This window comes from Onychostruthus taczanowskii, unplaced genomic scaffold, assembly GCF_017590055.1.
Source record: "Onychostruthus taczanowskii isolate IOZ18803 unplaced genomic scaffold, ASM1759005v1 scaffold4, whole genome shotgun sequence".
NCBI lineage: Eukaryota > Metazoa > Chordata > Aves > Passeriformes > Passeridae > Onychostruthus > Onychostruthus taczanowskii.
In genome coordinates this window covers 9,197,340-9,215,191 of record NW_024501459.1, presented here as the reverse complement: position 1 = coordinate 9,215,191, position 17,852 = coordinate 9,197,340, and the positions used below count along the sequence as shown (strand labels likewise).

General features: G+C 39.1%; 1 protein-coding gene across 2 annotated transcripts in view; it reads right to left on the bottom strand.

Annotated features, from left to right (window-relative positions):
• Positions 1-17,852, bottom strand: part of SULF1 (sulfatase 1) — a 183,113-nt gene that overhangs the window by 149,465 nt on the left and 15,796 nt on the right. The gene's annotated exons all lie outside the window — the stretch shown is intronic.

Sequence of the window (17,852 nt, the reverse complement as noted above, 5' to 3'; positions counted from 1 at the left end):
TTTCACCACATTACACTTTCCTTCTTAAACCTGCAGAGGTTCCAGAAAATAAATCACAGGGATGAGTTTCATCAGTGTAATTATATAAAAATTCCACATTGAAGAAAGCTGTGTGATGGGATCTGTAATGAGGAAGAGTGTTTCCATGTTTCCAAGATTCCTTTGGGAGAAAGCACAGACACCTCTGTGGCAAGCAAACCTCTGAGTCTCCCAAGGACTCCCTGCCCAGTGCAGGAGGGGAGCTGGAACCCATCCAGGTCTGGCCTCTTCCGATTCTCCGGATGTGCCGCTATGACTCAGGCACGGGCATGTCCTAACTCTGACACAGATCCCAAAACAGATCACTGTCCCAGCAAGACTGTGTAATACTCATTCATAACCAGACAGCCTTGGACATAATTAGCTGTCCCTGCAAGTCTGGAGGGATTGCAGCCCTCAGATACAACAGATCTCTTGAAACAGGAATTATATGGGTTTGCCTCACACTGCCCTTCACATTCACAGTCAGAGAAACCACTGCTCAGATCTGGGACTTCAGCATACCTCCACAGGACTTTGTTTGGTTGCTTACATGGAAACACAACAGTAGGAAACTATTTTACGTAATTTAACAGTGAGAAAGAGAGGAAGGGAGCCAGCACTGTGGGATCATCCAACACTCTGGACCACCATCATGTTGTGCCTAGAATAAACTTCGGCCACCTCTGCTTTACGGAAGCACTAACATGCAGCAAGTTTCTACCTTTCTTTATTGAGGAACAAATGAAGCTGAAATAATTTATTAGGAAAAAAGTTATAGAAAATTTATAAGAGTAAAATTTATTAGAAAAAAAGAATGTGGATTTTAATCAATAATCATGCCCATGGTAAGATAAATTTATGCTTGCAGAGGCTTCAACAGATGTTTTTCATTGTAATGGCTGAGATCCAGAATCTTTCTACATTCTTATTTTCTTTCCTCAAACTGCAATAAGACCAGAGGTCACTCCAAATTTTTTTTTTTTTTGTGTGTGTGTGTGTGTGTGTGTGTGTGTTTTTTGTGTGAAGAAAGTGGACATATGTAAAAAAATAGATTCCCTCTAAACAGGAAAATAAATCAGAAATACCACAAACCAGGACAAACTCAGATTTTCTGAGTGATGCAGACATTTGGAAATAAAAGCCATCTGAAACAGTAATTTAGAAAACATCGCAACTTCTTTTGAAGTGAGATTTCTCAATGAGCAAAGCAACTTCTTTGGCTCGATGAAGGTGCAGTGGCACCACAAAGCTCATGCCTTTCCCAAATACTTTAGAAACCCATACAAACTCATCCAAACCTAAAAGGAAAAAATAAACCAAGATATTTGACTCACAAACTAGCCACTAAATGTCAACTGGTTACAGAATGCTCCACCTGCCAAGGCTGAAATCTAGGACAAAGATCCCAGAGGGGTCACAATCCTGCAATTCGTGCTCAAACCAAAGGCCTGCTAGCTCTAACACTTCTCTTAAAAAGAGAGAAAATACATATATTATGCAATCAGACTGGAGTAGAATATTTTTTTATGAAAACAAGATGTTTGTAGAAGGTGCCAGGCTGCTAGTCCCAGAAAATAGAAGGCAACTATAGCTGAGGCAGAAGTAGGACTTGCTTGTTCATCAACCTGCCATGACCTGAGGCCAGGACAAAGAGTTCAGTCTCCCTGCCTGCTTAAATCCTGGGCTCAGGAGCTTTCGTAGCCAGCAAGGGTGCTAGAGTCAACTGTGGTGTTGACACACATGTACTGGGAACCAGGAGGAGACCAACCTCATTTTTACAACAGCATTGCACAGAAAGAGGTTTTGGTTGGTTTGATTTAATGACTTGACTAGAATTTGAGCTGACAATTTGCAAGGGATGGGTGTTGTATCCACTGCCAGTCCCCTGAGCCAGTCAGCTTTGTATAGGGTCAAATTTATTTAACAAACCAGACTCAGCAGTGTCATAAATGAGGGTATGAATTTTGTGCCAAGTGTAAATGAGTAATAAAGTAGTTACCCAGTAGTATGTCTGTACACTGATTTGGATTCCCTGTGTGTGCAGAAGCAATTTGGTATGCTATGGGGACAAAATTCAGTCCTGGCATAAATCAATGGGACTCACATCTATTGAACAGCAGAAGTGAAATAGGACTCAAAGGCATTTTAGACAGCATAGAAATTAGTGATGGGGGGGGGGGGGGGGAGGAATGTGAAGGGCAGATGGATGTGAAACAGCACAGAAGTGGAAAAGAGGATAGAAGCAAGGACACAGGAGTGTAGAGGGTGAATAGGACTTTCTCTGTTCTATTTGTTGTTCCTTTTCTTCAATTGGGACTTGAATACATATATTTTTCCCTCTGCATCCAAACTGTATGATAAATTGGGGAACATCTTGGAAACACTTAAAAGCCTTTCAATGATCAGTCACACATGATGAGTAACAATCATTCAGGCCAGTTCTGAACGAGATCCAGAGACCTCTGTGGAATTTCCATCTGCTTGCCACAAAGACCTACACGGGAATTTGGCCACCAAGTATTCTTGAACCCACAGTGTTATAGTAAGAGGTGAACTGAGCCCAACACATACAGGATTCCAGACTTAGTTTTCCACAGCAAACAGACCCCCAGCTGATAAAAGCACAGTGGCACACACACTGAGACTCACAGAATAAAGGATAATGCAAACCTGGGCAAAAACAGTGGAGCACTAAGATGCAAGACTGGTAGCTGAGAGCAGACATGGTTTTACCAGGTGGCTAAGATGGTCCAATTGCAGCTCATTTTGCCAGGCACACTTGCATTGCAAACAGACAGGGAGAGTTGCACGTCTCTGCCCTCCCCAGTATAAACTGAGCATTCCTAGCAGCGTTTCCTATTGCACCTCGCAGGCCTAGAGCAGGCCAGCAAACAATGGTGTATGGTATTGCCTAACAGGTTCCAGATTATCCAAATAGCTGGTAAGTGGGCATGAGGGAGCAATGCAGAAGTTCTGCAAATTGTCACCATACATTTCAGACATTTATAAGCTCTCAGATGTTGATCACAGCGGTTTATTTATATACTACGTTCACAGTGTTAAGGCCCTTGGCACTAGCAGGGAACAGAAAGCAGCTTTTCTGCTTAGTTTTCTTTCAGACTGAGCATTTGCTACTGGTTTGAGACAGCAGGTTTCTTTATTTAGTGAAATCTTATGTCATTTTTGGGCAAACTTCCGCTATGCAAACCTCTGCAGACATTGCAGGCATTGCACTTGTCTCATTATTATGTATAAATGCATTTGGATTATCAAAATACTCTATGATACAATTTCTGCAGCTTCCCAGAGCAGGAAACAATACAATTCAGGATAAGGTGTGGGTATGTGAAATCTCCACTGTCAGCACGCTGCACAATTTCACTGCACTTTTTTTGTGCACATCACCTGCATTTTGTTACTAAACCCAGTAGGATCTAATTACTGTATTCAAATCACATTTAATTTAAGTATTACAGTATCTGAAAATATTTTGTCCACAGCATACAGAAAGGATAATGCTTGTAATTGATGTGGTAAGCCTAAGTTTATTGCAATTAATCACTTGTTTGATCAATATCCACTCACATACTGTCACTCCTTATTGGAAGTTTTATCCACATATACTTTGAGAAAAGCATTTAAACACACAAAATAATGAAAGGTTTTATCCCAGTGCAAAAGCTCTTTTCTTCTGAATTACTGCAGCAATTTATAGAATAAATTAAGATTGCTCTTGGGTTCTTTAAATCACTCAGATATAGGCTTCCAAAGGCCATCAGAAACATAAAAAAACATATCACAGCACATCACCATCACCCACCAAAACACTGGCTGCTGGGATTAATGAATACTTCTGTGGTAACAGGTGAAAATTGACAACCAAATGTGAAATGATTATAATTAATCTCCACAGATATATAGACCCTTAAGAATTCTTTTAGATCTTCTGAGAACAGAGAGTGTGGAATCTCCAGGGGCAGTTCATCTTTCTTGTGGACTACACTTACAGAATAAGGCTGATGAGATTGCCTTTGATTAAGTTCAGGACATATACAAGACAATTCCAAATAATATCCAGTATATGTACCTCCTGGTAAGAGGAGCTGCTTTTCCATCAGAGGAAAATCTCTGGGTTAAATGATATGTTATCTAAACACCTGCCTGAATTAGAGATATCTAGGTTAGTACATGCACTACAGTAATCACAAGTTTTTAGCTCGTTAGTCTAGGGTAAGGCTTATGCCTGAGCACACAGTAAAGCATGGGCATTGTCAGAACTGGGGTAGCTGCCTGTACGTTCTTGCAGCCTCCATACCTTGGACTTTCTTAGCAGTCACACTGATACACACAGCCAAAAGAAACTGGGATTAAAAATCCTGCAGGATCCTTCCTAGCTCAGCTCTGCACAGCACAAGTTCCGTGCAAGAGTGGACGCGACCTGCCTGCCAGTCTCACAGGTAGTATTAAAGTTCAGTCATGATGGATAGGACAGGGGATAAGAAGAAATGGATTGGCACAGAATTATGCTAATCGTAGCACCGGTGCATTTCATTCAAGATTGAAGCTCAGCAGCTGTGTAAATCAGCTGTTGAAAAGAAAAGAATTTTGTGACCAGCCTTGAATCTGCTAATTCAAACAGATGTACTTATCAGAGACACAATAACATTTGTTAGAGAATGCCATAAAAAGGTGAGAATTCAATATATTAAAGCCCATGCACAGCATTTTAATAAAATATTCTCCCAATAATGCAGAAAAAGTTCAAGCATCCCCTTTAGATCAGACTAGATTTACTCAAGGCTAATGGTTTCTTTTCCTTCACCAAAAAAATTGTATTACAGGAGTCTTGAGAAGTGATCATCAGATTAATTATCTGCACCCCAATCACTAAATGTGTCCCTAAAATCAGAAATATTTTTCCCCTCCCCACCTTATTCCAGCTGTAAGTTTGTTCCAGAAGTTGACTGCTCAGGTTTACACCGGGCCTGTTCATACCTGGCAGAGAGCAGAGAAGGAGTGTTTGTTCCAGTTAGATCACTTTAGAACACACAAAGTTATGCCCCTGGCAACTGGGGCCCACCAGGTAAGACAGCGCCAGAGTGAAAATGGTGGAAATCCTTCTCTTGCTACCATCTCACACAGTATCCTTGTGAAGGCCACAGGACAGAGGAGATGCAGTGTCCAGTTTTCCATTATCACAGTGAGGCATAGTTTGTCAAAGTCTCCCAGGGATCCCTGACTGTTTCCCAGGAGCAATCAGCAGCGTGTTCTGAGAAAATCTTATCCGCTCCTGGCTATCCTCAGCATCCAGCTGAGGAACAGATGGTATGATCCTTTAGGAAAATGGACATAGGCGGGCTGAGGCAAATTAGACCATTCGGATCTATTTATCTGATGAGAAATGAACCCCTAAGCTGGCATCAACCTTTTCTGAGGTGGCATGGGCAGGAGCAGATGTGAAGATGAGTTACTGAGATGATGAGATCAAAAGATGATGAGCTCAAAATCCAGGCACCTAGTCCTGGATTTTACATCTCCATTCAGCAAGCTTGTGTGACACTGGCCAGCTGTCTAGCTGAAATTAACACCTTCTTGAGGTTTAGCTATCAAAGCTGGAAGCTAGGTAATACTGGGTGATGCTGGCAGAAAACAGAGAAATCTGCTGTTAGAGTACCTTTCCAGGGATTATCCACTAACAGGGTTTTGTTAATCTTTTTTGGATTCTTGCCTGTAGCCACAGCAACACCGTTTTTCCTGTGACCAGGGAAAATGCTGTTCACTCTTTGTTAGTGCGGGTTTGGGCAACAGCTTTTATGATTTGATTATTTCAGTTCCTACTGTTGAGCAATCGCTGAAAAAGCTCCAGTGAATCAGGAAGTAACATCCTTGCTGAGGTGTTCCTAAAATTATCTTCACCCTCTGAAGTGCCTGTTCAAGAGGTCTTCAAATACCCCTAGAGACCTGGTCCTTAGCACCGGCTGTAGGTGCTTGTAATAGAGGGGCTCTTCAGGTGGTTCCCATCTCCTCATCCTGGTGAGGCAGAGTGGTACGTGGGATACAGGATCAGACCTTGGAGGCTGCATGGCAGCTCCTACAGAGCTGAGTATCCGTGCAGAGCACTGCCTTAGCAAAGCTCCTGCCTATCCATGAACCAGTGTGTGCATCTGGGCTTGGGGCTACAATTTTATCATAAGCACCTTGCTTTTCCATTGATATGGATTTAGCTGTGCCCATGAGAAGGGTGGCTGGGGTGGCACACTGAGTCAGGTCCTGTCCCCTTTGCTCAGAACCTTCACTTTTCTGCCTGCCCAGCCGAGTAAATGGGAAAGGCAAATGCAAGGGCAGAGACAGGTTTCTCCAAACAGCCTCATTCCCCTCTCCACTTCTATGGGAAACAACAACAATAAAAAAAAATAAAAAAAGAAAGAAAAAAAGAAAAAAAAATAAAAGAGAGAGAGAGAAGAAAAAAGGGGGGAAAGGGGAAAAAAAGAGAAAAAAAGCAGTTGTCTTCTCCCCACAGCAGGAATCACAGTGTGAACAGCCACAGAGTGACAAAGTGAGAGTAGGAGGTTGGGCTTCACTGTCTTTATTCTTCAATGCATGGGGCTCACAACAAAGGCCATATGCCTTGATCCTAGACATCTTTAGTCTTTTAAGCAGTCTTCAGCATGCAAGTAGCTCTATTAAGCAATATTAATTATTACAGCATATGGCTGTAAAGATAAAAATGAGAAATATCTTATCAGACCTTTAATTAAAATAGCTGTACAGCTAACAACTAATTCAGTGTTTGCAGACAGTAAAAAAAAAAAAAAAATAGTTTTTTTGGTGAGTGACTAATTTGAAAGGCACTCCTGATTTCTGCACAAGCACTCATTCTTCATGGAGACAGAAACAGGCAAGAAGATTTAGAATAATACCTGTCAAACTATGAGGTTATCTGTGAATTGTTCATTTTGACCATTCACTATCAATGACATGCAATTTGTCCCATTAAATATTTTCTGCTACCTCAATGGATGAGATAGTTTTATACAAGAAAAACAGCTGAAGAAGGCTAGGACAGGTTTGTGAATGCCACCAAGTGAACTGCTATTCAACAAAAGAAATGAGACAGATTCTGCTCCTATTACTCTTGTATTTCTAAGGGACTATTCAATGCAAGATTGATCAAGTTGTCAGTTACAAATGACATCAAACAAAAACCTGTGTGGCTTATTGATGAGTTTATTTGCAGTGCTGTGTTTTCTTTTTCAGCTCTTGCTGAAAACCAAAGCATATTGAATTGCTTGACATAATGAAACTGATTCTTTATCTGCCATATTTTGGTACTAAGCAGTTTTGTATATTAATTTACAAATGAAGCTCTAAGGTATAGCTCATTTCTCATATTTCCTCCTTGAAAATAGTAGAGGTTTATATACTTCTTAGAACTCAGTTATGCCACTGAGCATCAAAAGTGTCTAATGAGATCTCTTGAATTTTTATTAAAAAATTGGCTCAAGAAACAAACCCTTGATGTAAGAAAGCAATTTTACTCCATATATACATTTTGGCACAAGCAGTTCACTCAAAAATCAATTGTTCAAATATTAATCTCATTAGTAAAAATAAAAGAAACTATTACTTCTTATCCTTATACTTTAAGAAAAATGCTCACTCCAATACAAGGCAGAGACCCGAGCATTTCAGTAAGAGCAAATGATAAAAAACTCGATCCCTATTTTGAAATGTGCCTCAAATTTTGGAAAGAAAATACAGCTGGGCCCTCTTCAGTCTACTCTGTTAACTAACCTTATCAGGTTGAAATCCAGCCCTTTCCTATAAGCACCAGGCTTTTGTAGTGTTTTCTCGACCCACAGCCAGCCGCCCAGCTCACTAAGTGCTTGCATATGCATAAACAGAACAAGGCATCCTTCCCCCGTCTGCCCCCTGAAAGCCTCAATGCTGAAGTAAAGGGGAACCTTTTAAGCAGGGTTTTAATTAGCACCCATTGTTCCCTGGCTGGCAGGACAGGCAGAATGGCCCAGTGGTTTGAAAACGGCTATCACAGTGGGAATCTAACTTTGCAATTGAATCAATCTGCAAACTCCACAGGACTTGTACGCTGAAAATAAAAAAAAAAGAAAAAGAGGGAGTAGACCAGGACATTAATTATAGTGGTGTATTCATACTGCTGCATTTAAGGGCCTGTGAGCATTTCTCTCATATATTTTTAAAAGGAAAATAGAATTATATAAATCCACTAGAGAATGAGACCTGGTCATACAAGTCTAAACATAAAAGTGAAATTCAGCATTAAGTCTACCACTTGATCTTTAACTTCTAGCATCTGTACTACAGATGGTTATTTCTGTAGATGTCTGAAATGGCTAACTGGGAAAAAGGGATTTTGGGAGGAAGATATTCTTTGGCTTTAGTAGGCTTGGTATATAATAAGTAGGGTTTTAGGTTTAACAGAAATTCCTCCGTTTTCAGTAGAGAGGTGCATGTGTGATGATGCATGACATGATGCAGCTGTTTCAAGAAAACCAGACTGCAATCATTAACTTGAATACCCCAGATAAGAACTTGTACAGGAGGCTATCTTTTCAAAATTGAACAGGTAAAACCTGACTGAATTTTTTGTTGTTCTGCACCCTGCCCAGGCAGGGCTCAGTCCCAGTCATGCTGGCTGTCTTGTGGTACGCAAATAATTTGCCTCATCATATCAGCTAGTTATTCCTGCAGAACGCTTCTCCCGAACTTTTCAGGGAACAAACAAAAGTATATCTTTAACTCTTGCATAAAAAAAAAAAAGATGGAAAAGAAACAAGAACAGTGAAAGAAAACTATATGCAAGCTCATTTATCAGTACCATCTGTTTGACAGATATATGGAGACTGCAAAGATTTCTGTCTAAATAGAACATAGAAAGAAATGACATGAAATAAAATTTCACCTTGCTATAGTTCTGTTTTTGGAAGATTCATTCTGTGTATGTTTCATTTCTTGATACCCGTTAGGAAGAGTAGGTCCCCTCTTCCATGTGAAAGTTTGCACCATGAACAGCACAGTTTTCAGAACGATAGTATCAATAACTCAGAGACAGGAGGACACTCCAAACAAAAACCTGTCAGTTCAACTTCAGACTGAATACAATAATTTTAAAAATGAAAATAAAAAAGTTTTGGGAATAAACCAAGGTTCTTCAAAAATTTGATTTATGTTGATTTCTACAGTCAGTTTTATGAGGACTTGTGCCTGCTTTCAGTGCCAAAAAATACAACAAGGTTTTCTTATTAGCACAAGTTTTCTTACTGAAGTCAGCTGAGGTTCTTTGACATCAAGATGAGGGAGCAGTGAAAAGGCCTGCTCAGAAGAACAAATATATTTATGGACCCTTTTCAGCTGCCTAGAATCTGATCTGAAGCAAAACATGGATGTAGCCAGGAGCAATTTGGGAGCTACAGGCAAAGCAAACCGCCTGCTGATTTGAAGAAAAATCTTTTAATTGCACTTTAAATGTATCTTAAAAGTTTGCAAGAGCTGGCAAGGAAACCTTTCAGAAGTTGAGAAGTATCAAAAGTAAAATTTTCTAAGTAAAGGCAAATAGAAAAGGTAAAATCAGCTCTTTTTTCCATTCATCTCCTTTCATTCAATGCACAGGATTGGCAGAGTTCAAACAATGAGCAGCTACACAATGTTTGTGCCCAGAGGCCTTATTTACTATACACAATTCATATCCTGCTCTGAAGACGGAGTTATTAAATTCCCCATGAACATTTTCATGGCTCCACTCACAATATTGTATCTAAGGGTTTTGTGAACACAATGAATTTATTTTTACAGCATGTTTCTGAGGACGTGGACACATTGTAACAGGAAAGTGTTATCATCCTTTCATTAGGGGGCAACTTTATGTCAAAAGGCCAAAAAGGATTTTAGCCATATAATTTAAAGAAGCAGGACCTGATATTTTTGAGAGTCCTTCATATTAAGAAGAGCTTTATCTATTTGAAGAATGAGTTACTTTGTTTACTGCATCTCCAAGAGGGAGTATTTTTTAACTCCATAAATCTGCCCACATCTTTCCAGAAAGGCATGCCAAAGACAAGTGACCATCTGAAAATTCTTTTCTTCATTGAATGATCACAAATCTTACAGCAACCCAAAATTTAAAAACAAGGTTCATTTCCCTTTCTTGCCATTCCTTCTTGCTCTTAGCAAACTGAGAAGCCCCACAAAAAGCACTGCTTTTGCTAGATAATTTTGATTATATCTCAGAAAAAGTGTAAGTTCTCTGTATAGTGCAGATGATGTCCTGTGGGATAACAGTAGAATCAAAACCACCTGGATGCCTTTACACTTAGGCTACTATCTTACAGGCTCCTGCACAGTGAAAGAAGAGAGGTAAGTTGCATCCAAAGTGAAATTCTGAACACCTCAGTAGGGTGGAAGGCTAGTGTCACTCAGTGTGACTTCCCTTGGATCCCCCTAGGAGCCCACTGAACTGGTGGAGGATGGGCTTGTGTACTCAAAGTGCCAGTTGGTGGTACTTCAGAAAAAGAAATTTTGCAGGCAAATTGCCTTCTGGCATCATTCTCGGCTTAGCTTTACAACATTATAGTCTTCCAAGCTGGTATTTAAAATAGAAAATACTTTGGGAATTTAATTCCCTTCTGTTTTCCTATCAAAACCTGGGCTGGATGTCCCCAAAGCTGGGAGGCTTAGTGCCATCACAGTAAGTACCAATACTTGTGGTGTGGAAAATTGCTTGCTGCTATGGGATCTGCACCAGCCAGAGCATTTCCAGCATGAGCAGCTCTGATGTGGCGATGTGGTGTGCAACAGCTGTGTCCTGCCTGCAGTCAAGTGGGACTCAGAAGCACTGTGATCTTTTCTTATTCCCCAGAGAATGGTGTGATGAAGTGTGCACAGATCTCTGTCTATTCCCCCATCTTATCTACCCTGCAGCCCATGCAGGCCCAGTTACCTTAGGTCCAAATCTCCTGCCTGTCCCAATTCCTCTTGCAGTATTATTTTCCAACCAATTTATTTTCCTCTTTAATTCCTATTGCTATCTCTTTCTAGTATTCCCATTGCTGCTCAGCTGTATAAGCCTTTTTTTTTTTTCCTTTCTTTCAAATACATCTTCTTTTTCCAAGTTGCTTGGTCCAGGCAGGAAATCCTTAAATCCATGGTTAAATGGATTTGATAGCCTAAACAGTTCCAAACAGTATATTTCAATTACATACCCAACTCAAGTGCAAAAATATTATTTGGAAACAAAGTTACCAAAAGCTTAAAAAGTTGCAACTGGGAGTTTTCAAAAGACATTTTAAAAAGGCTTTAAAATTGGCCGGATTTGGGCAATGGAATAGCAGATACCTCTTTTGACACAAGGCTGGCCTGAGCCACTTCACTTTGTGTCAGAAACTTGCATTGTTTTGTATTATACAGGATGGGTTCCTTCCATATGAGCAACTGAGGAGTGTTTACCTCAGAATACCCTATATGAGAACACCATTGTTGTAGCAAGCTAGAGAACTTTAGCTGAAGAACATCCCATCTTTAATGTTTGATGGCTGAGACATTCTTTGAGAATACGGGTCATACATGTTTTAACCCTCTGGAGGAACAGAAAATTGATTTCAGCTTTCCAGTTTTGGAAGAAAGACTTACCTGGTAGGCTCTTTGGAAAAAAAAAAGGCAGTTTACCAACCTTGTTTAACGTGCTTAAAATTCCCCTTCATTGGCTTTTTCTAATTAAATGCTAGTTAGGAAAAAAACTTTTTTTGGGATTACGTGCAGTCCAAATCCCAAAGGTGTTTTCTATCCTTTTTTGTCTCTTCAAGGACAATTTGGATGTGGGGGGCACCTATGACTTCCCACAGCAGGCGGCATCTCGATGCAAACCTGGTTCATATGGGATGAAAAAGCCTTTGACAGCAATTGGAATGAACCTGATTTGGAAAATGGATTCTAACTCAATACTTGAAAATCTTAAGAAAGAATGAGTGGAGAAAGTTTTATTAAAAACAAATATTTCAGGCACAAAATAATTTGAAAACCTATTTTCCATGGGAAAACAGAATCAATGGAAAGTTGTGACCAATCTGAATAACTACCCTAGTAAAATATGCCTTAACATTGAATTTGAGCTTTCCTGCCTTAAACACAGATGTACCACTTCTCTTTCTGTCTGATATTTAAAATTTTTCTATCACATTGTCTGAAAGTAAAGAAGAAAAATCAAATAATACCCCTATCTTTCCTTTGGGAGAAAAATGCTAAGGAATTTTTCATTTTTAGCTCTCTTTTACTATAGATGGCAACACATGGATTTAAAAGTCAAAGTCACATTTAGCTAGTTGTCATGGTGAATGAAAACACATGGGAAATTGGGCATATACCATTTAGTTTGACTTTCTGGGAGAAGTAACATACAAGAAACCCTGTCACGAAGAGTCTGTGTTTAGCCAGCCCCTGGTACCTTTAACAGTCATCTTTTTGGCACTTGTGTTTAAACACAGTAATGAACCTTTTCCTTTCCTCATCTGTAAATCAATACCACCAATGTGTCCCTTAAGAAAATCATTAACAAATTTTATAAATGCCTGTCCAGTCAATAGAAAGATTTCCATTTCAATTGCCCATGGAAAGAAACAAAATTTTTTGCAAAATATTCAGAACAAGTTCTGGTTGTGCATTGCAGCTGTTTTCAAGATACATATTTAATGAGACATAACTGACTCAGTGCTAAATGGTTTTTGTGGGAAAAATAATAATAATTTATGTATCTGAGAGTTCATAGTGATGGTTTTCTCCAAAGAAGAAGCTGAAATTAGCTAAAAGAAAAAAAAGGAAAATGTAATTTCCAGACAAATCTTTTTTCTTTTTAAGTACCTTGAAAGGATACCTGAGAAAAGCTTTCTTAGCAAAGCATCTGAACTGCTGCAGATTAGGTTCCCCTAGAGGAACTCTTCTGATAACTGCCTGCTCTAGGTATTAAATTAAAAAGCTGGCCTGGAGAGCACAGGGGTAGCATTATGAGGAAGGGGCAGTGATATGCATCAGCTGAGGAAAGACCAATATACAGTTGCTGTTTGAGTATTCTCTAGAGGCTAAAAACCATTTGAAGACATCGTAAATTGGAAAAGCGAGACAGTTTGAATTTTCACTGGTGAAGTCGAGAAAAAGAACACTTGCTGAAAAAAAGACAGCAGAGTGCAATTTTTACAGAGCAGTACAGCAGTGCACAGTAAAATCCTTTTCCTGGAGGGACCACGGCAGGCTTGAGAGATGGTTCTGTGAGAACCTCATGAAGTTTAACAAGGTCAAGTGCAAGGTGCTGCTTATGAGTTGGGGCACTCCCCAGCACAAGCGCAGGGAGGATGGAGAATCAATTGAGTACAGTCCAAAGGAGAAAGGATAGAGTATCCATGGCTTCCCTGGGCAACCTCTTCCAGTGCTTTACCACCCTCACAGGAAGGATTTTCTTCCTAATATCCAACCTAAACCTGCCCTCTTCAGCTGAAAGCCATTCCTTCTTGTACTATTGCTACATGCCCATATGAAAAGTCAATCTCTAGCCCACTTGTAGGATCCCTTTAGGTACAGGAAGGTGCTCTAGGGTCTCTCTGGCTTTCTAGAGTCTAATGTCTTTCAGTCTTTCTTCAGAATGAACAACCCCATCTCTCTCAGCCTGTCAATTCTCTCATTTTGCCCCCTACCCTCAGGAAGGAGAAAGTTCCAGCGCTGTGGCAACAGCTCCTTCTAACTTACTTTGCAGTTTGGTTTGTCCTCTGCTTCATAAAAAACTATTCAAGAGATAATCTGGCACTATATTTATGCAGGCCCATGGCAGGGATAAAGGGACCCTGATTACTAAGAGTACTTCCTAAAACAATAGAACTCAATATTCCTTGATGGAGTAAATCAAGGAATGAAGAGAAAGAGTGGAATGCAAAAACAAACACCAAGCTGCAATTTATGATGAGACTGATTGAGAAAATACTGTTTTCTAATGCAGGCTCACAGTTCTGTATCTAGCTCAGTATTTTAATATAGAAGTGATGCACCCCACATTTTCCCTCATTGCAAGGAGTGCCACAGCTGACCCATGGTTGTGCAAGAGAAATAACAAAGCTGGTGTTCATGTGAATTCCCTAAGCATGCAGAAAGACAGAGCAAAGAATGAGAAGATATAAATGATAACATCTAGTGACCCAGAGCACCCTAAAGAGGCAAAAGAAAAATAGGAAAAGAATGAGAACAAGGATTTCTAACAGCAGTGGCAAATTCCTTATTAATGTGTGCAGACAGCTTCACATGTAGTAGTGACTCTGGAGCAGTGCTTTCTGACAGCTTGTGCCAGAGCCATTTTGTAATGTTAAAAGGCTAATTAGTCAAGAGAAGGGAGCCAAGTTGACTATTGTAATAATTCCAATTAGTCTTGTAATACTTTCTATCATGTACTGTTCATGAACAACATAGAAAGAAATGTTGTCACATTGTCCTATGCTATATGATCACTCAGAAAGAAACTCTTATCAGATGTGTAAGCACAGAGCAGAGTCCTATGGCTGCGGCTGGAAACAACTAAAAATGCCTTTTGGTTTGGGCATACTGAATATAGCAAGGGTCAGTTTCATGATGTCTCTGACTAACACTGGTATAGGTACCATGGATAATTAGCTTTTTCTGTAGTACTGAAAGTGCAGAAAATCCTTTACACAAAGGCAAAAATAACAGTTAATTTCTTCTAAATCCTTAAAGTCCTATCTCTTTCTATATTTTTAATATCCTTGAACAATGATAGAGCAGAGACAGAGAAATTACAACTCTGCCCATGTGGTGTTCAGGCAAGGGCCCACATTCTCCAAGGATAATGTGCTTCAGGTGCTTAAGTGTGACAAGAGGACATAACCCTGATATTAATTGCACCTCCAAAGTGACTACTTCTTCCAGCAGCTGCAAAAGGAGATAGTTAAGCTTCATTAGCTAAATCCCAGCTCTACTTTGGATGCTAAAGAAGGATGTGGTGTAGCTGTCAGACAGTAATTTTTCCTCCTTGGAATCAATACAGCATAAATTGCCTAAACACTGGGGCTCTGGTGTGAGGGGAAAGTCTTCAGAGGTGAAGCGTGAGATCAGTGCAGAACTTTTCATCTTTCATCCCAGTAGCATTATTTCTACATGGTACTTTCAACCATTTAAGTGATAGGCAAAGAAAGGTATTTCCATCAAGAGAAAAAAAGATAACCATTAACAGAAAAAAAAGTAAGAAAATTTTTGTTGAAAATGGAGATGTGATGAAAGAGTTTGTGCATCAGACAAGAACTTGAAGACAACACGAGCAATGAATCAGAGAGCGTGGGTTAGGGAACACATCTCATGGAGGCACAAGGACTGTTGGGGATCAGAATTCAGATGCAGGAGTAGTTGTATTTGGATTAAATATACATGGGTAAAGAAATCAAAACATGTAATTTTATTGTTCCCGAAACTTTTTAATAAAGATATGCACTGAATGGGCATGTTTCTGGTCATGCTAGCATGAAACTTAACTCCTATTACTGTTTCAATTAATAACTTGCAAATACAAAGTATTTCAGACAAAATCTGCACAAAACACCAACATTAGCATATATTAATGAAGACAGAGCACATGTGCATCATAGTGATGTCAGCAGTTGGATAAGACAATCTTTTCAAAAGACGATATAGCTATGAGTTTTGGCTACTGCAGACTTATAAAGCTAGGGCATATGTTAAAATGGCATTCTGAAATCAAGTTAGAGTAGTATCTTGAAAAGCAATCTTTCTGAAATAATTTAGTGTCAAAGTAGGTAAGCAATAAAACATAAGTGTTCACTATGAGGCTGTGACAAAAGGGCTAATATAATCCATGTATATAGGAAAAATGGGTGACATCTTCATTTTTCTCTATAGCAAAGATGAATTCATTAGAAAGGAAGATATATTGGAAAAAAATTGAACTTTTAAAAGCAGAGTCACAGTCTTATTCAAAAGCCATAAAAAATACCCTATTGGGAGAGACTTAAATGCTTCAACAGATTTAGTCCATTAAAAATAAAACTGAGTACAGTAAAGTAATAAGAAGAAAATAGAGGGCTCTTCAGCAGCCAAGAAGGTATCACAAAGGTTAAATGCTAAAGCTGGACATATTTATATAAGAAATTATGCACTTAGGCTTTTCACACAAAAGGAGTGATCAGCCTTTGAAACAACAAAAATTTTGAAACTTTTGTTGTTTGAAATCCTCATGTTTTTCAGAGGCATATGATTTTCCCCTATTTGTGTGTGTGTGTTAGGGACTAAGTTTAGAACAAGGAAAAGAGAAATGCCATTTTCACAGGTATGCTTAGTCAAAGCTGAAAAACTGCGGAAAGCAGCACTTCAATTTTAGATGTTTTCTCTATTTTTAACACTTAATGAAGGTAGATTTGACCCAAAGCTATAAGGCTTCTGTCAAGCTGAATTGCATCTTTTGTTTCATGTACTACTTTACCAACATGTTTTGTCTAGCTCTATTCAGCTCAGAGGTAATGCTGTGAGATTTAGTGTCTTTGATTTACAGGTCTGATGAGACAATAAAATGATCTCACCAAATTTAAAGTCTATAAATCTATCAATTTATTCTTATTAACAAAGGAACTTTGTGAGCTGATGTTTATCTGCTGAGGTTTAATAACTTCTTCTTTTCCTAATAATCAATGAATACATTTTCTCATATATTGCACTTCATTAAAAAGCCATTCTCTTTATCTGCTTATCTGAATTGCTGGAAAAGCACATCCATTCATGCATAAACTATTTAATGAATTTGAAAATAAGCATAAACTATTCAATGAATTTGAAAATAAATCTTTATGTTTAAATTAGAATCCCACAGTCTGATTCTGATGATTCCCTGTCTTCCCCATAAGTGATATGAATTGTAATACTGGGTAGTGTGGACTAGCCTTTTAATGACACCACATCCTTTGAAACAAAAATAGTTTGAGAAAAGTGTCATCAGACTTGTGGGTACCCTGGCAGCAAATGCTGATTGTTCTCATGAGAAATTTCCTTACAAACCTGAAAAACAACAGGAAGAATTTGGAAGCTGGGAAATGCAACACTAAATACTTGGCAAAGTTCTCTTTTTATACTTAGATTCTGCTCCTCAAGATACCCCTCTGTGAGACAATGCAGGCGTCAGACTTCACTGTCTGTTATTGGGAAACAGGGTTGCCTAATCTGTACAGGCAGAAGGCATAGCAGAGTTGAGGAGTTTCTATGGAGATGGGAATTGGTGAGGAAGTGCATTTTGTCCTGATTCATCCTGTCTTCCTGATTTTATAAGGGGCCATTATAGCTATTTATCTCTCTCCGAAAAAAATGATGAAGCTTTTGGAAGCAACAGTGAAAGCAAGGTTTAAGTTTCACCTCGAATGAGGATGTCTGGTTCATTTTCACCAGGTCCAGCATTTCAAAATATAGTTAACAACAAGATTTGGTTCTTAGACCTGGTAGTGCCTGCTAAATATATATAAATATATAAGCTTGCAGGCTAGTTTTGACACTTTGTAAGAGGTAATAGAAAATAAGATGCATTTTCAAGTTGTAGTAATCTCATTAACACTAACCATGCTATCAAACAATTTTACCCTACTCAAACTCCCTGCAGAGCAAGCCTGTTGAACACAGCTTATTTTTGATAAGCATGTGTAGATGCCAAAAATGTCTGAGTTACTAACTAGGGCACACAAGCATGCAAATTAGAGGGGTTTTGCATCTGTTTACCTGAAGGATGGCTGGAAATTTTGAGTCAGATTTCTCCA